This window comes from Gouania willdenowi, chromosome 8, assembly GCF_900634775.1.
Source record: "Gouania willdenowi chromosome 8, fGouWil2.1, whole genome shotgun sequence".
Taxonomy (NCBI): domain Eukaryota; kingdom Metazoa; phylum Chordata; class Actinopteri; order Blenniiformes; family Gobiesocidae; genus Gouania; species Gouania willdenowi.
The window spans coordinates 29,181,647-29,205,518 of NC_041051.1; the positions used below are offsets into that span (position 1 = coordinate 29,181,647).

Consider the following 23,872-nt stretch of genomic DNA (forward strand, 5'->3'; position numbering starts at 1 on the left):
TTTTTTACTCAGAATCAGCTTTGAGGAGAACGTGCAGACATTGAGAAGGCTAAGGCTGATACACTTACTACTGCCACCTTGTTGACATTGTGGCTCATAACGTTGCTAGCACCTGTTCCTCATTTAGGAACTCAAATATTCCGTTTCAAAACTCCCTGAAATCCATTTCAAAGTTAACCCATGTCAGTTTTCACATTTCAGTTCCTACAAAACACTACAGACGCTTTTATTCAAAGTGACGCACAACACAAGCAAGAATTTAGACTAGAGGGAAAACCCTCAGTAAGTGCAACAAAGTGCTTCAAGTTTGATTGGCTTCAGGTTCTGCAATCAAATACCTTCTTTTTTTAATCATTATCAAAATTAACAAAGTTGTTCATCATTCAACAACACTCAACATTGTTGGTTAAAATATTCACTAAGAGCTGGTCTTGGACCATCTGACTCATTCTACCCCAAGGACAAAGAGGGGAAGATCAGATCAAGTACATAAGTGTTCCCTGAACAGTTACGTCTTCAGACATCTTTTCAAAGTAGAAAGGGACTCTGCAGATCGAATGAAGTTGGATAATTAATTCCATCATTTGGGAACAACAGAGAAGAAGAGTCTAGCTAGAGATTTAGAGTCATGCTAGGCTGGGAGTGCCAGGCGTCTTTCACCGGCAGAGCATAACGGGCAAGAGGTGTAGATCTGGATGAGATTGTCCAGGTAGCAGTCACTGTTTTCAAGGCAGAAGAAAAGTTTTGAATTTGGTTTGAGCTGCCCCTGGAAACCAGTGAAGAAAAATGAAGAGCGGGGTGACGTGCTAATTTGAGCTGGTTAAAGACCAGACGTACTGCTGCATTCAGGATCATCTGCAGAGATTTAAATGTGCATGCAGGGCCACCTGCCAGAAGGGAGTAGCAGTAGTCAATGCGTGACTTATGGTCTTTCCCTGTTTATTTGACTTTACTGGCTAATAAATTTCCATTAAATCCCACGAAACATCCTAAATAGGGTTAATAATGTCAACTGCTGTTAATAATTTTATTTGCTTCAGATACTTTGCAGAAGCCAGGAAGATCATGCAAGATTGCATCGCAAGAAATTTGACATGTTCATTTTCTACAATATACTAGACACTCAGCCAGTACCATGGAAATGTGTGATATGGTTCCAAAACAAGTAAGGGTTTAGTCCTTGTCATGTAGTCATTTCCATTTCATTTAACCGGGATTTGAGCGAAATTCGACATCTTCATCCATTTGCTACTTTTCTTGCTAGACATTCAGTCGTTGTTTTTACTCGTAAAATAATGTGTAAATGCATGCATGTGAGGTTTTTTCATGTCATATTTTCGACTGATTTTAAATGAAGAGAAAAATTCTTTTTTTGGTTTAGGAACGTGAATTTGTCATTTTACGTCACGGAAAATTGAAGTCCCTATACTCTATGTTGGACATTTTCCATTCAAAACACTGAATCATTTTTATAAAATGTATGCACAGAAATTTGAGTGGAATTGCTCTTTAATGGCTTCTCAAACAGCACACCGTGTGCCAGTATGTCTCACTATAAGGTAAAAATCCTCACGCAGATGTTACAGTATGATTCTGTGGCTTAATCCAGAATGTAGCAGTGGTTTCCATGGGTGTCAAAATGCTCTGAGATAAAAGAGGAAGAGATCAGTGAGGCGTGAACACCCACATCAACATTCCCTGCGCTGTCAAACCGGCTTTCCCACTTTTGCAGTATCTCATGGCTCATCTCGTTCCTCTGCCTGCTTTTATATTGACTATGCAGTGCCTTCTTCACAGGGAAGCTCTCTGCAGTGACATACTCTCCCTAATAAGCATATATCCTAATTTTACAGCTCAGCTACTTAGTAAATTAAAAAATGCACATTTGAAAAAGCAGCTTCAAAGCTCTGGGAAACATTTTCAATTACATTTACACACCCCACTCTTATCTTTTCCCTCTTTTTTTTGGTACTTTTTTGGTGGGATCTCTGCTGTTTCCCATAAATGGTGATAAAAAACCTTTTACTCTAAGTGATGCGCTGCAATGTTACACTTAAAGCAGGAAATGCACTTTGCAGATGCATACACACACACACACACACTGCTCAGTGTGTAGAAGGAGGTTTGTACTGGTGCTTTTCAGGCTTTTAGTCTGCCCACATGCAAAATTGCAAATGAGTCACAATTGGAGAAAAGAGGATCTGACTCCATGACTTCATCGCTAGCTGCTGCCAAATAGTGAGAGTGAGTTTGTTTACTCTCTGCAGGTCACTGTGCCAGGCTTTCAGAGAACGAGTCCATGCTTTCAAAAGCTGCTAGTGATAGTCTACGGGTGCAAAGACTCTTTTCCTCTCCGCTTTCGAGCTTTATCTCTTAAGATCCAAAGTCGGAGCGGTGTGTTGGATTGTGCTACACTGCGATACAGACAAACTGCTGTCTCGCTTACGTTTGCCAATATATTTTGTAAACTCTGGTACTGTTGTTTAAATAACTCTTTAGAAAAAGGTTATTTTAAAGGCACAGATGCTACCTTTTCTTAGGTGCGATTGATTGTTTTATGGAAACTTTTTTGTCACTCCTGGGTCTTTGTTTGATAATATGTTGAAGGAAATGTGAGTGTTACTCACAAAGCACAAAGGTCCACCCAGATAAAGACAGTATGTCCTCCTCTGGTTACTCTGCGGCCTCTGGAGACGATGAAGACACTGACGATGCATGAATCAAAGCGTTTATTATCAAATGCACAGAAGAAACACGTCTCCCTGCCCACTGAAAATCTTATTCTGCTTCCAGAAAAAGGCTGCAAATCAGAAAAAGAGACAAAACAATATATCTATATACTGTACATACTGGTGCAATGCCAAATAGTGTAAACAAAAGATTGTGCAAAGATTAGAAATAGTACAATCAAGTTTGTCTCAAGTTTTTCAGTCTGATGCAAGGCAGAAGGCACTGATGGTAATAATAACAAAGACCTCCTTCTCAAAGTGCTTTATAGAAACTATTACTCCTTTCCACAGCTGTCATACTGGTGGAGGTTAGCTACTTCTCTAGCCACAGCTGCCAGTCTGCACAACGACCCTTTCGAATCTTCACCAAATTCATTCATTCTTCAATTATTCATGGGACGATGTAGGTTATTCAATTCAATTCAACTTTATTTAAATAGCGCTATTTACAACAATATTCATCTCATTGTGTGCACCACAAAATACAAAATAATGAACCCCTGGTGCTAGACTATGTGTGAGTGAAATGAGTATGGGGTGTGAATGTGTTGTGTTATGGGTTATGTGTCTTGCCAAAGACCATGATCAGGATGGAGATGATCAGGATTTGATCTGCCAACCGTTTGATTATGACACTACATTAGCTTGCTCTTGCAATTGTTTATTTTCTTTGCCCATCAAATCTGTTGAATTAGCTCTGAATTATTTGTGACCCATCATTAACACTATAGAGATCTACTCCTCCAGAGTACTAATTACCCATCTGCATTTTACAACCATCATGTTATGGCACACAAGTGCTTTGAGATGTCACTCTAAATCTAACTTTAAGGCTGTTACTGCTTTTATTCTGCAATAGATTTGAATTTGTCCAATCGTCTTACTTAATTAAATTCACTCTCTTGTCAGTAGGTAGCAGTAGGTAGAATAGAATTAAATAGAACTTTAGTTTTCATTGCAACAAGAATAACAAAATTGCAAAAGCCCTTTAGTCTTTGCAAACAACAAGAATTAAAAATAAATCAAGAAACAAAGACAAGAATGCAAAAGGTTGCACAAATGGCCAGCAATGTGGTGTCTTTAGTTATGTCCGGACTTTTCGAGATGCATGAAGCGTGCAGAGGCTCAGAATAGGTTGAAACATGTCAGAAAAGTTGAATGAACTACTGTCTGACATACTAAGGATGAATAAAGATGTTTGCAATTAGATCAAGGCTGGGAAAAGATGAACGTTTTTTTCTTGGTGTTTAAGTTTAAATTTAGATAGCATTTACGCAGTCTCAAAGCCACATTTACTCATTCACACACAGCGACATAGCTGCCATGCTAGGTGCTAACCCTCCAAATTAGAGACAGTGGGACACATGGACAGATGGATCCCAGGATCCAACAACCAACAACTACGCTTCCCTACCAGAGCCACTGACTAAATAAACAAATTCCTGCCGTCTTGTTTCACTTTCTTGCATCTGATAAGATGAGATAAGATATCCTGGATGAAACTCATTTGAAAAGCAAACACTCCCTTTGAATTTTGGCACAAGAGTAACTGTTTTTGGCAGTAACCATAGTTTAAGAGAAGCGGGCATCCCTCTCTTTTTTCACACTCTGAATGTGAGCCAGACAAATAGCGGGTGACCAGTTGTTCGCTTCTCCTCCCTTCACAGCTAATTTGGCAGCCAACCAGCCATTAGCACCTACCTTCTGACTGTCATACAGTATCTCTGTTGAACTACTGATAGCAGCCTGTAACGCACATCTGTCACTGTTTGTGGTGGGGGTGGGACCATCTCCTCCTCCTTTTTTTTTTAAACAAAACAAAGCATTTCTCAGATGTACTTGGCATGTGCCTTCGATTCATTTTGGTGTTTTTTTTTCCTGCGTTAATTAGGCTTTCTCCTGTGGTCTCATTTGTTTCTTTTGGAGACTTCTTTGTACTTAGATGACAAGAAACTGCAATAATGTGTTCATAAAAGAAGGGGGGATTAAGGATAGGGGAGAGATTGACGGGGTATGAAAACCTCACCCCTGCATCAAGTGGCTTGTGACATTGCTTGATTGGAAGGTCAATCAAATGGCCATAGAGGGACACAAACCAAGCACAGAGTGATACAAAACACACACAAATTCATTGAAAAAGGGGAAATTCTACACATATTTGAAAGATATCGACACAGAGGGAAAGGAAAGCAGGGCAAGCAGAAATAGACAAATTGGAAAAAACACAATTCTTTCACTGTAAGGAAGGAGAAAACAGAAATAGTCAAAAAGTAACTACGACAGACTTACAATTTCAATGAATCAATCGTGTTCAGAAGTAAATAACTGTTCACTGTTTCAAGAATAGTAACTTCTCTGACCTACCACAGGACAAACAAGTACAACATAAATAGCGAATGGAATCTGACACAGCATCACCACATTGACTATAAGAACAAGTACAACAATGCTAAGAATAACCAGAAGACTTTATTTTAATTACTAAAGCAAGGTACACACATTAAGATAATCTTTTTTATTTAATCCAGATTTCCCCCTTCCTGAGCAAGGACTACAAATGCCACATTATCTCATGTTTTATAGGATTATCCTGTGCTCTGAGACGTGTTTAGAGGGAATTTTTCCTGATAATCAGCTCCGAAATGGGTTGGTGTCGGTTTTTGCTATGTTTCCTTTTCTTTACGTTCAAAACTGTCCTGATTTTTTATGTTCATATGTGGGGTCTGTAATAGAAATTTGTTAGGATTTAGAGAATCCTGCTGCTTTAACTTAGAGGTATTGTCCTGGTCTTAGGTAGAGTGAGCGGAGTACTGCTGATATACTTATGACCTTCATTTGGCTAGGGTTTGTGTTCACTGTTCACTTTTTGAGTCGCTCCAAAGTGACAGGAAAAAACTCTGTCGGTCACAGAGCTGCTTGTTTTCGATGCTCGTATAACATGAAACATTTTAAAACCTTGTTTTTCCAGTGAGTTACCATAAACATTAACACATACCTGCCCATCCTCGCTCCATCATAACTGCGAATGTGATGTTTTAGAATTTGCTTGCCTAATGCGCTCTAGGCTTTGTTTGCAAAACAAAGCTTAGAGTAGTTTAGAGTGTGAATGTTTACACTTCAAAAACACTTCAAGGCATCTGTTTGCAGTTTATTCTATTCTTAAATCCTACAATTATCCATAAGATCATTAAGAATGAAGACACGTTATTGTCCTCAGAAGAGGCCAAAGACTCAGCTTTGGGCCCCCCTTGTGGCTCATAGGGCCCTCTGCAATAGCATAGTCTGCCTATAGCCAGAAATGCCTGTGCTTCCACCAGTACATGTCTGGATGTTGGGCGTTGTTCTAAAAAGTTCTATTCAAACCCAAGCAATTATTTATTTGCCTCTACGGAAGAAAAAAAAGTGGAAAAAAGCATGAATGCACCCACGCAGAATCCCACAAAGATAAGAGAAAGAGAAAACTGTAACTGGAGCGAAGCCGAGACAGAAAACAATGAACATATTATCAGAAAGAGACAGAGTGAACTACTGTGAGCCTTTGAACTGGAACTACTTTGGTTGCTATAAAACAGTTCAATCTCCCCATGAAACTGGACTTTAAACGTAGTTACGTGGGTGTAGTTCGCCATGGATCATCCTCAGAACAACATTACTCACCCAGCTCATTTTCTAACACGAAAGTGATTCTTTCCAACATTCATCATAAAAGTCTTTGTGTAACAGAGATTTAATGGTGCTTCCAGTGTCCTCCGTGCATCCAAAACAGAAGCGGGAGCAGGATGTTGAAGAAATCTAGGAGTAGGAAGTGCAGATATGATGAACAAACTGTACAGAGTGTGCATGTGCACTACAGATGATGATGTAAGTGTACCGGGACATGGAGTAGATTAATCATCCTTACTTTTTTTACAAATTCTGTCTTAATCAGAGCCGCAGTGTGGCTCCTCATTCGGGATAAACTGAGTCCAGGTGTGTGGGCATAAAGCCTGAGCACATTGGGCTTTAATTGAATAGGTGAGTTGTGTTTGAGTGTGCGAGAGCGAGCCGTTGAGTGTGGGAGTAAGTGCTCGTGGTCGTCCTTTCAACTAGTAATGCATCAGTCTGAATGTAATGCATCAACAGTCACAAGTGGCACAAAGTGTCTTCTTGCAGCCCACTTTGGAAACTCAAGGCTTTTTGTATCATGTGTGTATTTCCTTTTCTTCTTAGGGATGTTGAAATTTAGGATTGCTGCTGTGGATACCAGTAAATATGGGAGCATTTTGGTCTTAATGAGAAATAGAAGTGTGACAGAGACCCAAACCAAGAGCAGCTTGGACAGATGGAGGAAGATTAACAGGGAATGTGTGTGTGTGTGTGTGTACATTGTGTGCATTCAAATGGAGGATGCCAACAATAGATCTTCCACCCTCGAGCTGCTGTGCATGCTGAACAAGTCTTATACAGGCTTTTTGTTATTGCAGAGTGAGCTCTTTGTATTCACTTGCTAATGGCATCAATTACAGAAACGCAGAGCTCTGCTGTCATATGAAGAAATGCAGCATCACAGACACTTTTTTTTCTCTCTCCGCTGCTTCCACCACCTTTCTTGTGTAATCGGTCTGGCATGCTGTTATATACTGTATATAGAGCACAGCATGGAAAGGTGTGTTATTGCAAAAGAGTATTTAAAGAGCCAAAACATCTTGACAGACAAGCTTACATGTGATTAAAAGTGTCGGCGTGTTTATTAATTGCTCTGGCGTTTGTGTTGTATGGTATGTGTTAGTAATGAAACCTTTCTGGTTACACAGATACCTTTCAGCAGGTTATTATGATATGAATAAATCATTTTGTTTCTTTGGCCACCTGAAATTCAAGAACTTTACTCAAAGCGTCCCATTTAAAATGTTTGCTTGTGTGACGTTAAGGCTGGAGTATCTAAGTTTTCCAAATGTGACCCCTACGACTCCATTCATAGATCTATAAACAAGTCATTTGAAAGTAGCAAGTTTCCCTCTAAATCAGTTGGTAGGAGCTACAGAAACTTTTGCTGCCTTGTAAGAAAAGCACGTATAGTACAAAAGAACCATATTTTGTGTTTGTGTGTGTGTTTATTTTAGCCTCAGGTACATCAATAATGTTTCCAGCCTGTCTTGTTGTCTCTTTGTCTCGTCAAAGCGTGTCGTCGTGTCACTGCAGAACAAATTTACCTGTAAATACAAATACAGCAACCTGAGCTGGAGTTTTCTCACAGTCTCTATTAAAGTGTCGTGCTGCTGATGGTTTACAGCGAGTATTTCTTCTCTCTTTGACTGCCCTTTGACTGGGTATGATTGTTGGTGCCTATAGGAAGCTGGTCATTCTAATCAGTTTCTTTTCATCCATTTTCCAGGTGGAGGACTTGACGAACCCTTCATGTTCAGAGGATTGTGATGCAGCAAACCCAAGCATGAGTTAACCTTCAGATGGACACAAAAACCACCAGCATTCTTTATCAAAGCATATATATATATATATTGAAGAAGTAGAGATAGATGTTATACGCACTTAAGATTGATACAGCACAGTTTTACCTCTTGCGTCTCACTCCGATCCAGTCAGTGAAAGCCACCTCTGCTTGTTACCTCCCGGAGAAATCGGACAGGAATCTATTCCTCCAGCATCTTCTTCTTCTTCTACACGTCGTGCAACATTTTTTCCATTTTACCTCAGGGATTCTCTCCCACTGCCTACCTCCTCCACCGAAACAGCCGGCTCAGTGACTGGATCGCGGAGCAAAAAAGTAAATAAAATACAGCCGTGACCTCTCACTGTTGTTACCGTGACAACCTGTATTGCCTCTCAAGCTCACCTTACTGCAAGCGCGACGACCAGCAATGACCTTGGACCTCTTGCCACCTGCCAGCTCGAACCCGCTCACTGCCTAAATTGAACCAATCCACACAAGTCTGGAAACGGAGGAGGGGCTTATTACTTCAAGGGGGAGTCGGGCTAAACCCAACAGCGCACCGGGCTCCCTCCTTCTATTCAGTATTACCTGGCAGTCAACTATATACCTCAACACAGCTTCATGATACACACTTAAGTCAAAAGGGAATAACTTGTCCAGCAACTGCGTTCACAATCCTGGTGCTTTTATTTTGCCCAGCAGGTAACACGTGCTCACCAGCCTGGTGCTTCAATCAACCAACCCCTCTTACAGCCGGCATCTTCCTTCTTTGCCTCCGAGGCAAGATTTATAGCAACAGTAGCCAGGGAGGCCTCCAAAGGTGCAAAGAGACTCAGAAGCAGTGCCTGGCAGGTAACTCCACTCTGCTGGCTCTGCGGCATCGGCGTCTTACAAATAGCCTCACTCTCCTCCAGCAGTAGCATAAATCAGCACTTGCCTACGGGGCAGCTTCAAAGATCACAGAGGATACTCAGAGGTGTTTTGTGCCGCTGCCTTCCACTTCCCTCCTCACCTGGTGAAGCCTCCAGAGAAGAAAAGCAAACCCTGAGGAGCAGCAGAAGTTCACCAGCTTTTTCGACCTGTAGAGAAGCTCCGGGCCATTTCGTCGACAAGTTGAAGAAACACTGAGACGAGTAACAGAGGAGGAGAGTGAAGAGAAGAATGCAATGGTGAGTTCAGTTTTATTTTTTTTCTTCATTCTGCAGCTTTGGGTGTGATTGAAGTCATCGAATACAGCGAAGATAATTAAAAACTTCAGCTGTCGGCCAATTGGACACAGAATAACTAGAACAATTTCTACTTTCCCTCATTTTCTATTTCTTATCACTTCATTTCTTTGCATCACTAACTGACATTTAAATGGCATTTCTGCTTATTACATGATACAGCGTGGGGAAGGACAGGAGATTAAGAGAGGTTGGAGAGAGCACTTTGCAGTAAAGGTCATTGACTGAACTCCCGTCATCCTATAATAAAATATTTCCTGGCAAAACAACTTGAGGGAAATGTTAGTAGATATATTATTAGGAAGTGTTTTAGACTTCAAACATCAAGCAAATGCCCAAAATAACACAACAAAAGAGTTTGATTTCCTCATAATCCAGAGCAGACCTTCACAGACACTCGCTCAGACCTTTTTACTCTTATTTGCATGAAGTTCTGCTTTTTGCATTTAATATAAAAGGGATCTGAAGTGGGAGAAGAAATCACTTAAAATGAAAAAGGGCCAAAGCTACACGGTGTCCTCGCTGATCCTAAAGCAGTTGATGAAACTAAGATGTTCTGTCGCATTCCCTCATTTTGGTTCAGTGACGGTTATTTGTCATCAAGAAGCAATTTTCCAGTGCTTCACAAGAGAAAAGCGACCATTCAGAATGGGTGTCTGATTAGTTCCACCGCAGTTTTGCAAAGAAGGGCTCCTCTAACATGCATTCGAACCCAGAAAAGTCTCTATTTCTATTCTGTCCCTCATCATGAATAGAGCCTCTTATTTTCCATTTTCTTTTTTTTTTTAAATTCTCCCAGATTCAGTGTATATCATTTTAGGTGTCATTTCTGTGTCAGTTTACCATTTCCATGTTGTTTTTCATTTCATCGGCTTTTGTTAATCAGATGTTATCACTTTTACTTTTGTCATTTATTTCAGTTGTCATGTAGGTATATTCATTTCATATGTCATATCACGAGATTTGATTTTGTTATAGTCATGAATGGCGGTGAACTGGAAAGAGTGAAGGCCAAAATAAGTCCTGGCTATAGGGATATCCAGTTTTAATTTTTTAAGGAGAATGTAGATTGCGTCCCTTGGTTGAATTTTGTGCAGTCCCCAAAATAAATGGACAAACTGACTAAAACACACACAAAATGACCAGAAAATTACACAAAACAATAGCAAATATACACACAATGACTCCGTAAAACATAGAGAATTGCAGAAAAATACACAATATGACTCTAAAATCACACCAGACAAAAATATACAAAACAACAACAAAAATAGACAAACACCTTAGTTTGTTTCTTCCAAAAATACACAGAATACAAAGCATGACTCCATGAACACACAACACAACAACAAAATATAATAAAAAAAACTCAACAAATGTCAGAAAAATGCACAAAATGATAACAAAAATACGCTAAACAACGTTATAATTACCTAATAGGACTCTAAAAGGACCCTAAATTACTCCAAAAACATACAGAACGACCACCAAATATATCAAATGACAACAAAAACATACAGAACGACCACCAAATATATCAAATGACAACAAAAACACAAAATTACAGAAAATACACATATTGAAAACAAAAATACACAAAACAACTATATAATTACTTAATAGGACTCTACAAGGACCTCAAATTAAAGCCAGAAAGGACAACAAAAACACACAAAATGAAAACAGAAACACAACAAATGACACAAAAAATGCACAGAATGATGACAAAAGCAAACGCATCAAAACTACTCAAATTGACACAAAATGATAAGAGAACACACACAAAAGGACTCTAAAAAGACACCAAATTTCATCAAAACACACATAATGACAACCAAAACACAAACCCTTTGTTCCTTCCTGTATGAATTCTCAGATTGGTCATTTCTCTAAATGCTGACATGAATATTGATTATGTGGCCCTCGAATCAGAAATTCACATTCTTATAAAAGTTTCCCATCTTTGCTGCACAATCAACAGCTAACAGTAATACAACTTGAATGTGTAATTGCGAAGGATGCCGTTGTTTTGCTTAGATTAACTTCTCTGAACTTTAAATCAGTTGCAGATTCATTATATTAAATGTCGACTCCACTCAGGTCGTCAGGGGTCGTCTGCGCGGTGAGAGCGGAAAAGTCAGGTTGAGGCTGCACAGAACAGCCAATTAAAATATGTAGGGCGAAGACTTAGCACAGTGTAGAGGTTCCTACACAGCTTTAGCCCTTGTACTTCTTTAATGATCCTGTGTTTTCGACTATAGAATCTCACCACCACTGGCTATGAACGCCGTATCTACTTGTGTTGCCGAATCAAAGTAGCTGAAAACTGTGAAACTGTCAGACAGGGAATCCTTTTTATATGTGATCAGATGATGAGACGGATATTTTCTAAGCAGAAGAACATTGGAGCACTTCATGAGGTAATTAACGGACAAAATGTAGCCTAGATTTGTTACAAAAGAAAAAACCAACCCGACTGTGCTTTGTACTGTTCATTCTTTGGTTATGACATTTTTTCCTGTTTGTCTCGAGAAATGACGGCATCACCAGACCCACTTCCAGGTAAGGAAGTGGGTGTGGCTTCACCATGCTAGCTGCTTGGTGGAGCGTGAGATGAACTTTCGAGAGACTTTGTGCAAGATTTAGAAAATGGCCACCGGAACAGCGTTGCAAAAGTTCCTCAAAGTGTGGAAAACTTCAATCCTTCATGGATTTTAATGATTATTTCGGTGCGAAAGGGCTACTGAATCATTTATGAACATGTTTAAGAGTAGAAGGCGGCCAGAAAGAGAGTAGTAGGCGATTCCGCCCACTGCCTGTGCTTGTGGATATCTTTTGAGTATCCAAATATTTGTGACTGACTATCAACGGTGAGGCTGGTGTGAGGAGCAATAGAGGTTAGAACGTCTATGATTTGACACTTTTGCGAAAACAATTACAAAGATATTTGAGGGCAGTAAAAATATATTTTTTGCACGTTTTAATACCGCTAGCCACTAACAGCAGCCATCAACACACACGGAAGTTGATCACAAGAAACGAGGAGCACCAGTAGACTCATTACACCACCTCTGGTTTCTTAAATCACATACCATGTGCATGCTTTTCGGAACATCCATGTTTTTGTTTTGATTTATTTATTCAATTCACCAGTTCATCAGTAATGTGACATATGCGTTGCTCCTTCCCCTTCTGTGGGTCCTTTCTGTGTATTGAGGTTAAAACATGAAGCTCTTGTCCATAGTTTCCCTTAAACATCCGAATATCACACAAATAGAATAAGATTTTATTTTTATAAACAGAAAAACGCTGCTTGTCTGGTTTGATCTGTATTTCTGTTTTGGTTTTAAGTCAGTAAAACACAATAACCACACTGTTTTTTTTGTTATTTTGAGTGACGTAAATGATATATAAACTATAAAGTATGTGAGTATATCAGTTCCTGCAGAATCTTCACTTAAATTTCCCTGATTTTGGGGAAATTTTGTGGAATAACTCAAGTTCCTTCAACAATTTGAGATTAAAAATGACTGTCGTCATGTGATATAAGAACTGGGAAAACTGAACCCTGCAAATATTGTGGAATTTAATTGAATTTTTTTATTTGGAGGAGCTGAAAGATCTACAACAGTTCGTCATTTACATCATGATTTATGTTTTTTCTATAATTTTTACTTTCTTGAGCGGGCCGAATTTGAGGCTCTAAAAGGCTGCATTTGGCCCCCAGGCCTCAAGTTTGACACATGCGCACTAGGTGATTAAATTCAGGAATTACTGATGCTAATAATGTCATTTTACGTGCTGTATTGCTACAATGTGCCATTTATGACTTTTCAATGGTAGTGTGTGCCGTACGTAAAAAAAAAACACTGATGTAGTCCAATGAGGGAAACGGGTAATGTTTAGTGCTAATGTTCAGACATCATCACTTACAGCAGTGGTTTCCAGCCTGGGTGGGTAAATATCAGGGGGTACGTAAGGCCTTTTTTTCATCTCCAAGGAAACAAGGATGGAAACCCCTGACTTAGAGAGGTATGTTTTACATATGCACTCACATCATTAAACTGCGCTGTCCTTTCAGTGCGACTTGTGTGTGTGTGTGTGTGTGTGTGTGTGTGTGTCCTGCTCCTGTTATTTAAATTTCTCTGATTTTGGGAATTTGGGGAAATTTTGTGGAATAATTTGCGGAAAACTTGCCAGATTTTGGAAAAATTGAGGATTCTTTTAACAATTTGAGATTAAAAATGACTGCTGACATGTGATATAAGAACTAGAAAACTGACCATTGCAAATATTGTGAATTTAACTTTTGTATTTGGAAGTGCTGGGATAACGACAACTGAATTAGTTCACTATTTAGACCAGTGGTTCTCAAATGGGGGTACGCGATGGTACTACAGGGGGTACTTGAGAGAGAGAGAGAGAGAGTGGAAAATTATCAAATAAAGTGACCACAAATTGGGGTCACGATCCAAAAAAAGTATATTTCATTCCACTAATTTACAAAATGAGATTCTTTAAAATGTGTGTTGTCACTCATTCATTCTATCATTATGCTCTATAGTTGTTTTTTCATAGTATTCTGAGCAAAATGTAGTCGGACAAAAGTGGGTACTTGGATCCAGAAATAAGAGAATGGGGGTACTTGAGCCTAAAAGGTTTAAGAACCACTGATTTACACCATGATTCATGTTTTTTCTATAATTTTTCCTTTCTTGAGCGGGCCAGATTTTGCCCCCGTGCCATGATTTATTATAAACTAGCCTTTCAGTGGAGGAGATAGCTGAGACACGTGTGCAGGGATTGTGCACGCCGCAGCGTAGAGATGCTAAATGTCCTCCCTGCCATGATAAAGGATGTTGGAATCGTGGCCACATACTAATCTGTTTTTGACAAAGTGGGAGCGTGAAGGAGGAGAACGAGGAGTGCTGGGGAGATTGCAAAGATAGGAGTCGGTGTTTGAGGGAGGACCGAGGAGACCAAGACAGATGGGAGTTCACCATGAACACCGTCTCACCTCAGGAACCCTCTGTCCCTCTCCCTCTATTACTCACTCACTCACCCCCCACCCACCCACCCCCACCCATCATTGATAGTCTCTTCACATCTCGGCGCCATAACATGTTCCCAGTAGTGATGTTGGAGGAGGACGTCGGCCATTCAGCTTGCGGGGCTGGTTTTGTATATGGCGCCGCCCACCTTTTCCCGCCCCAATCTGGGCTGGAGGTCGCACACATGGCGGCGTGTTCTTAAAGGGCACACGGGGCCAACGTTGGCTGGATGAGAGCTCATTATCCCCAGCTATGTGCACGCTCACATGTCTACGTCAGCCACGCGCGCGCACGTGTGTGAGTGTGTAGACACATGAAACCAGAGCGACGGATGAGTCATCCAGGAGACCATGATGAGTGTGTGCCTGCATGGGCGTATGGATGGATGGATGTGTGTGTGTGTCTGAACCCACAGGGAGCACATTCTAATGTCAGGAAAACAAGTTGAATGTGTGGAAAGACGCTTCGTCAGTTTTAGAACGAACTACAAAGCCTTCCAACTGTTATTTGTGCATATTACAGCTTATTTATTTTTTACTGTTATAGGATTAATTATTGTTTGCTCTATTATGATTTGATGTTTTCTGTGCAGAGTTTGACATGATTTAACACAGGTGAATGTTTGATTTATAAAGATTAACATCCACTTACAGTGGATGGAAACACATTATTGTCTATGAGAAAAAACAAGCAGGTGTTTAGTTCTAAACTCTATGTTCTGTCTGCGATGAAGACGAGGCCCAAACTGTAGATATCACTGGAGACGACCTACATTTATTTTTAGCATCTCTTTCTCTCTCTCTCTCTCTCTCTCTCTCTCTCTAACTCCTCTTTCTTTCTCCATCTCTCTATCTCTGCTCTCTTTCTTTTCACCCCTCTCTCTCTCTTTTTCTACATCCCTTTTTCTCTCTTCTTTCATCCTTTGTTTTCTGTTTCTCTTCTCTCTCCATTGCGCTCATTTTTCTCTCTTTTTTCTTTTACCATCTCTCTCTGTGTTTTCTCATCCTCTCTCCCTCTTTTCTATCTGCAATTTCTCTTCATCTTCCCCCCTTTCCTTCCCCCTCTCTCTCTTTCTACATATTTTCCTCTCTGCTCTCTCACTGTTTTTTCTCCTTTCTCTCTCTTTTGTTTCTCTTCCTCTTTCATGTTTCCTATCTCTCTTTTTTGTCTCTCTCACTCTCTCCTCTTTTTCTCATCTTTCTTTCTCTCCTCTATCTTTCCTTTCCCCCTCTCTCTCTCTCTCTTTTTATATCTCTCGCTTCGTCTCCTATCTCCTCTCTCTCTTCATCTCTTTCTCTCACTGTTTTCTATTGTTCTCCTATCTTTTTTTTTAATATTCCCTCTTTCTCTCTGTGTTAAGTAATTCCCCCCTGGGACCAATAAAGTAAGTCTGATTCTCTCTCTCTCTCTCTCTCTCTCTCTCTCTCTCTCTCTCTCTCTCTCTCTCCTTTTCGCCATATGGTGGGAACACCCAAAGTTGAACATAGGGGTTCAGATGTTGAATGTTGCTCTTTATTAGACAGTGAAGGGTTGGCCATTAGCTACAGACACACTCCCCCTATCATCTTAGTGATGACACTGTAATAAACACTGTAATAAGTGCTGTAATAAACACTGTAATATACAGTGTAATAAGTACTGTAATAAGCGCTGTAATAAGTACTGTAATAAGTGCTGTAAAGTACTGTAAGGCCATGCAGAATCTGAGAACATGCAAACCACTGAGAAGGACTCAGTGGTCCAAATAAAAGCAACAACCGTCCAGAGGAGGTTCCAACATTTTACATTTTACATATGATTAAATAATGTCACCTCATGTTTTTCACATAAATGCTGCTCGTGAATAATTCACTGCAGTCAGAGTGGAAAGAAGTCAGGGATGTTCAAGAACATCCTAAAAATATCTCACATAAAGACGAACAACCCGTGAAGGCAAAAAAAAAAACCCACAGAGTGGCAAATGGGACGAGACTTGAAGCATGACGCAGACATATATACATACATACATTACATACATACATGCACAACATGTAAAATTATTCCTCCCCAAACTGCTGTGTGCCTGCCTTTCATCTCCAACACACCAACCAATCAATACTGGTGATAAAGAGCTGACATACGACCACCAGCCGTACATTTTCAAGGCCTCAAATAATCTCTAAAATGATTCTTTTTATGAAGAATAACCCGTGAACATCATTACTGTTTCATCTGTAGCTTTACATTCAGTCTTCTCTGCAGGTTTCATCCTCACATAAAGCATATTACTGTTATTAATCATAGCTGGCTTTTCAGACACCACTATGGTGGAGGAGATAAGTGATCCTGAGGAGAATAATGCATTCCCATCTTTAGAATTGAGAAACTCTTTGGAAATGTAACAGATTATTATTAAAACACTGCAAAACTGATAGATATGTGCTGGTTTTGAGCTGCTAAAAACTAATGGTTGTGTAAAAAATGGAAATAAATAAAAAGGCGTGCTGTTAAACAGTTTTATGGAAAGTTAAAAGCAAACTTTCATTGGAAATGTAGTATATGAAAGGTTAGCGTTAAATACTTAATAACTATTACATAATTTTAAACACCAGTTAGAATCATTTTTATGAAATAACCAAATTTTTGAAAATGTTTTGACATTCAAATATAGAAATATTTAAATGAATTAAATGAAAATAGTAATATCACGTGTGTCAAACTCAAGACCCTGGGGCCAAATACGGCCCTTTAGAGCATCCACAATGGCCCGCAGGAGAAAGTGAAATGACAGAGAAAAAGTGTATCTTTGTCTAAATGACCAAATAATTCAGTCGTAAATGAATGACAAAACCTTTTAGTTTTTAAAATACTTACCTGATTTGTTCATTTATCTTCTTTTTTTTTTTTTGTCTGTGGTTTTGTTGTTTTGTCTGTTTTTACTGTTTTTAGTTATTTTGTTTGTTCACTTATGTTGTTGATTTGTGCATTTTTGGGGTCACTTTCTGTATTTTTGTTGTTAATTTCTGTATTTTTCTGTCATTTTGTGTAATTTTGTTCACAGTTTGTGTGTCTTTGGAACTATTCTGTAATGTGTCGTCATTTTTGTGTTTTTCGTAGTAATTTTGTTTGTTTAAGTGGTTTTTCTAATTTTGTGTTTTATGAGTCATTTGGTGTATTTTTGGAATTTTGTGTGTGCTATTGTGTACTTTGTGCATTTTGCTGTCAAATTGTGTGTTTTGGGACTTAATTTGTGTATTATGTTGGGCTTTATATTGCTTCCAACTTCTTGAAAAACTATTTATGGGGATTTGTTTCCCGCCAGTTGTTTATGTCTGCGGTACTGTTTGAAAGAGACGGTGACCTCGCGGGAGCAGCCGTGGTGAACTGTAGCTGACTGAGCTGAGGGAATAAAGCTTCCTATAGACACAGCATTAAAGAGACATGCTGCCACAGTAACACAGCGTTTACAGTAATTAAACATTGAACAGTAGCAAACCGCACAGGCCGTGCACTTCATTGAACTGTTAAGCAGCAGAAATTGAGCATTCTGCAGATCAGCTTTTCACTGATACAATTATCTGTTAGACTGAACACAAGCCTCATTAAAACAAATCAATCATTACAGTGACGGTAACTGTTGGACCCACAGGTCTGCATCTATGCTGCAGCCTGTAATCACACCATTGCCTCCGCCTGAACCCCACTGTCACGCCCTCTTACCGCCATGTTTTTAATCTTTACGCTCATGCTAGCGAGGAGAACGCGGTTTATACTAACCTGTCTGATGTTCTCTGTAAATGATTAATAGGAAGGGCATAATATACATTTGTCTGCTTTGACACAGTTGGATCATCAAGAGTTAATACATTCTGGATTGTTCCAGAATTGCAATGTGCAATGTCTGTATTTGACCACCGTAAGAATAGTTGGTGCGACTCAACGTTCATTTATAGACTGTGTAAAGCAAATTCAGCCATTTTCTTCTAAATACATTAAACAGGTCATAAATGTATTCCTTAAAACATGTACAAAGCCATTCAATCGTTTAGAATGTAATTGTGGAGCGAGGCTTCACAATCTGTGTTTCATATTTCTGTGTTCAGGATTTAATCAGCGTGTTAGAAATCACAGTAATTTTTGGTACTTATTACTTCTATTCTTTCTAACTTCAAACAGTGCTCCAGGAATCCAATATTAATCTGAGTTAAGTTTGTTTATTAAGTTATGAGAATATACACACACCCAAAGTTCCATATTGCACCTTTTAGTGATTGTTACAACATTGTTTTTAAGTTAAATGTTTATATTTTAATGTATTTCTGCTAGGGCTGGGCCAAAAAAAATTGATTTGTAGATAAAAAAGATTTTTATTTTGCGAATTCGAGTTTTTTTTGTTTTCTTTTATTTCCCACCACAGTTTTGTTTACATGTGTTTACCCTTTGAGTAGGCTATATGTGTGCCACAGGCATGTTTAATGTTTTATTCACACTATGCTGAGATGCTAAGGGAAGATTTTATTATTTTTTAAATTATAATGTTATATGTTATAAAATATGTAGTTATCTGATTTCTTAATCAGAAAATTTAAGCTACTGTGAAGTCGCTGTTGCACTTTTGCATAAACCTGGTTAAAGCTTGAAATTGTTGCATGACAGAGAATCATTGACTTTTTATTTTTCGATTGTTCTATGTATTTTAACTTTTGAGGACAATCACAGCAATAAAATTACACTTTTGACAATATATCTGATGCCTGCAGTAATTTTTAAGTGCATTAAAAAAAAAAACGAATCAAAACTCAATTTTTTTTTTGTTAGGCAAAATCGCCCAGCCCTAATTTCTCCAATCAACTAAAATAGAAACTATTTAAAGAAACATAAAAACGCTGCAATTTATTTCGTGGCACTCATAATGTAACTGGTAACTTTAAGAATCTACTAGTCATGCTGATATAAAGAGTTTATCTAAAGCCCTGAATATTTTGCCCGAGGACCCTTTGGCACATGGACAGGTATAACCTTAGAATCAAACCCTGAAACATATATTACAGTTATGATATTATGAGTGAGTGAGTTAATCATTCACTCAACTGTCAGTGGTGATAAAGTCTATCTTTTCTCTGTGCTGCTGTTGACATCGTGTGTCTGTGTTCATATTCCTCTAATGAGCCGTCCTCACACATGACAGACATGTTAACCTGCTGCTCTTAATCACAGCGTGGAGGACACACATGTGTCATGAACACACACACACACACACACACAAGGGGCGAGCTGTGGTGGCTGTTCCACTATTTATCAGTGGAAGCATCATTATGAATGTTATTGGAGCTATTATTGGACTAATGACCTCCGACTGCCTGTCATTTGTGCTGCTCGACACAAAGTGTAGATGATGGATCAGTTCACTGCTTTACATCCTTTATTACTGCTGCATTGTGGGAGATCTCACCAGCATCATAGCTTAGCTGCATTGTTTATAACATTTAGAGACACATGTTCAACATGACTTTTACACGTAAATACCGTAAATATCAGAGGTGTAAAGAGTACTGATATATCCTACTTACAGTAAGTAGAAGTATTGTTACTTGATTGAAATTGTACTCAAGTACAAGTAAGTCGTACATAAAATACGTACAAGTAGGGATGTTACGATTCACTCAACTCCCGATACGATTCGATTCACGATACTGGGTTCACGATACGATTCTCTCACAATTTATTTTACAAAATGGGACTGAAAAATATTCCTTTATTTTTTTGGGAAAATACTGTACTATTTTTTATTTTTATTTTTCATTGTCATTGTTCCCTTGATAAACTATTCAAAACAATGCAATTTAACTAAAAATAAATTTTTAATTAAATAAAGGAATAATACAAATGAAGAAGAAGTCTATTAATTAAAATTCTGGTTCTGTAGTAAACAATGCAAAACTACATAATAGTTGTTTTTCTTTTTAAAAGTGCAACTGAAAATGTATTTTGTGCCTTAACAATTGGACTTTAAAAAATTACACTGTATTTACGTCAGATATTTGTTTGTACCAGCAGAGGGCGCTGGTAACCCAGTGGTCGGTTCGCATGCTGAAATTCTTGCAGTGAAGAAGAGATGCTATGCTAGCAGACAGAGCTAATAGAAAAACGTGACTCTGAAGAAGAGATGCTATGCTAGCAGACAGAGCTAATAGAAAAACGTGACTCTTACAGATATTCACGTAATATTACAGATATTCTTTCGGCGCTAAAGGGGTAAGGAATCATTTATGAACATGTTTAAGAGTAGAAGACGGCCAGAAAGAAAGTAGTAGCAGATTATGCCTGCTGCCAACACTTTTAAACAAGAGGATAAATATATAAAAATATCAATCAATCAATCAATCAATCTTTATTTGTATAGCGCCAAATCATAACCAATGGTATCTCAAGGCACTTTACAGTAGAGCAGTCTTAGGGACGGACTCTTCATTTTATGGATACACACATATGCATATATACGTATATACACATACATATGTATCCCACACCCAACATGAATTCATCATGGCGGCAAGGAAAACCTTCTGTTAAGCAGCAGGAACCTTGTGTGGATCCCATTCCTATGATGAACAGCCATCCACGTTATGCTGTGTTGGGTGTGTGCAGAGAAAAGGGTGGAGACAGAGTTGTTGAGTCTCTGTAACTCCACACTGAGGATCCCACGGACCTGCAAGACAAAAGCCAGAAGGAGTACAGGAGCAAACACACAAGGGAAGAAGCAGACATAGAGGGAGTGTTAGAGAGAGGAATGGGACCCTCTCCGGTCCCTCTCTAACCTAAATGACCTCTCTCTTAACGCCCTCTCCAACCTCTCTCCAACCGAGCATGCCAGACCCCCCCCCCCCCGGCAGTCTATGCCTATTGCATCAATCAATCAATCAATCAATCAATCTTTATTTGTATAGCGCCAAATCATAACCAATGGTATCTCAAGGCACTTTACAGTAGAGCAGTCTTAAGGACAGACTCTTCATTTTATGGATACACACATATGCATATATACGTATATACACATACATATGTATCCCACACCCAACATGAATTCATCATGGCGGCAAGGAAAACCTTCTGTTAAGCAGCAGGAACCTTGTGTGGATCCCATTCCTATGATGAACAGCCATCCACGTTATGCTGTGTTGGGTGTGTGCAGAGAAAAGGGTGGAGACAGAGCCGCTGAGTCTCTGTAACTCCACACTGAGGATCCCACGGACCTGCAAGACAAAAGCCAGAAGGAGTACAGGAGCAAACACACAAGGGAAGAAGCAGACATAGAGGGAGTGTTTGAAAGAGGAATGGGACCCTCTCCGGTCCCTCTCTAACCTAAATGACCTCTCTCTTAACGCCCTCTCCAACCTCTCTCCAACCGAGCATGCCAGACCCCCCCCCCCCGGCAGTCTATGCCTATTGCATCTTAATTATGAGCTATGAGCTGGTTCCTAACTAAAAGCTTTATCAAAGAGGAATGTTTTGAGCCTAACCTTAAAGGTAGAGAGGGTGTCTGCCCCCCGAACCGTGGTTGGTAGATGGTTCCAGAGAAGTGGGGCCTGATAACTGAAAGCTCTTCCTCCTATACTACTTTTAGAGATGAATGGAACAACGAGTAGTCCAGCATTTTGAGAGCGTAGTGTTCTGGGGGGATTGTATGGCACTACAAGCTCCTTGAGATAGACTGGTGCCTGTACATTTAGGGCTTTATAAGTGAGAAGAAGAATCTTGAATTCTATTCTATATTTTATGGGAAGCCAATGCAGAGAGGCTAATACAGGAGTAATGTGATCTCTTCTCCTAGTTTTAGTCAGTACACGTGCTGCAGCATTTTGAACCAGCTGAAGTGTCTTAAGCGACTTGCTCGGGCAGCCTGCTAAAAGAGAATTACAATAATCCAGTCTAGAGGTAACAAAAGCATGGACTAGTTTTTCGGCGTCGCCCTGAGAAAGGATAGATCTGATTTTAGCAATGTTACGGAGATGAAAGAAGGCAGTTCTTGAAGTTTGTTTTATGTGAGAGTTGAAGGATAAGTCCTGATCAAAATAAAAAAGTACTGCGATTTAATTATCAGAATATCGATGTGAACCGTGATGCCTATGAATCGATTTTTAACTGCCTTACAATTAATCATTACATCCCTACGTACAAGTAAAAAGCAGCTCAATTAGATAGTACTCAAAGTAAAAGTTACTAGTTACTTTAACTCCCTGCATACAGTGAAATGAAATAACACCAATGGATTTATTTCAAAATAAAATACATTTATGAACTCTAAAACACGTGCCTTGTGAGTAACAACATAATGGGTAGAAACCACAACCTAAACCATATGCAGTCGGAAGTAGATTTTGATCAGTAATGACATGACTAAGAAGATATGAATTATGTTCAATGTGCCTTGAAAGAGACCATGAAACAGAAATTAAAAGAAAAATAATCACAAAAAAATTATACTTTACTCAGCAACAATTGGGTGTAGAAATGTAACAAAATACTTCTTTTAAAATGTACTTAAGTACAGCTAAAATCACTGATTTAGAAATATAGTCAAAAAAGTACAAGTATCCATAAAAGCAACTTGATTACAGTAACGTGAGCACTTGGCTTCAGTTACTTTCATTTCTGCTAAATAGCCAATCGTGCTGCATCACTTTGATATCAGTAGGCATGTGGGCGTGGTTAGATTATCCTGCTGAGGTTTGAATGGAGCTTAAAAAAAGATGATTTATGTGTTTGAATAAATGTAGCAGAGATGTAAAGATTTGTATTAAGATTAAACATATACATTTATGTTTGTTGATTCATCGTGAGTCGTGGACAGAGGTGAAATTACAAGTACTCACATTACTGTAATTGAGTTGCGTTTATGGGTACTTGTACTTTTTTGAACATATTTTTAAATCAGTCATTTTACTTGTACTTAGTATTTTCTCAGTTTTAGAGTTCATAAACATAGCTGTACTTAGAATCTGGGAATTTTCTTTAAATTTTGAATTTGAATTCATTGGTGTTATTTTGACAAACCTTTTATTTTATACAGATGCCCTAAAATAAATTAAGTTCCAATTGTGCAAGATTTTGTAATTCTTTTTCATACATGATATGTTTATTGGGGATGAAAGTAACGAGTAACTTTTACTGAGTATTATTTAATTTTACTTGTACTTGAGTATTTTATGTTTGACTTACTTGTACTTGACTACAATTTTAATCATGTACCAGTACTTCTACTTGAGTAAGATATATTAGTACTCTTTACACCTCATGTCGTGAAAGCAAAATCCTCAGCAGAGAAGCCCAGATGGAGGTTTCGAAGTCCATCAGCTCCTCTTGGAAAATGAAGGGTTTAGGACTGTGTTTTTCAAGCTTGTGGTCATGACCCCATGTTGGGTCCACTGGAATTCAAATGGGGTTGCCTGAAATGGG

The 23,872-nt window shown here is 38.9% G+C and overlaps 1 protein-coding gene across 6 annotated transcripts in view; it reads left to right on the forward strand.

The window, feature by feature from the left end:
• Positions 1–23,872, forward strand: part of LOC114468102 (thyroid hormone receptor alpha) — a 169,386-nt gene that overhangs the window by 62,679 nt on the left and 82,835 nt on the right. For all 6 annotated transcript variants that reach the window (XM_028454798.1, XM_028454799.1, XM_028454802.1 and 3 more), the window contains exon 3: positions 8,104–9,329. The gene's annotated coding sequence lies outside the window, so the exon portion shown is untranslated. The remainder of the gene's footprint in view (positions 1–8,103; positions 9,330–23,872) is intronic.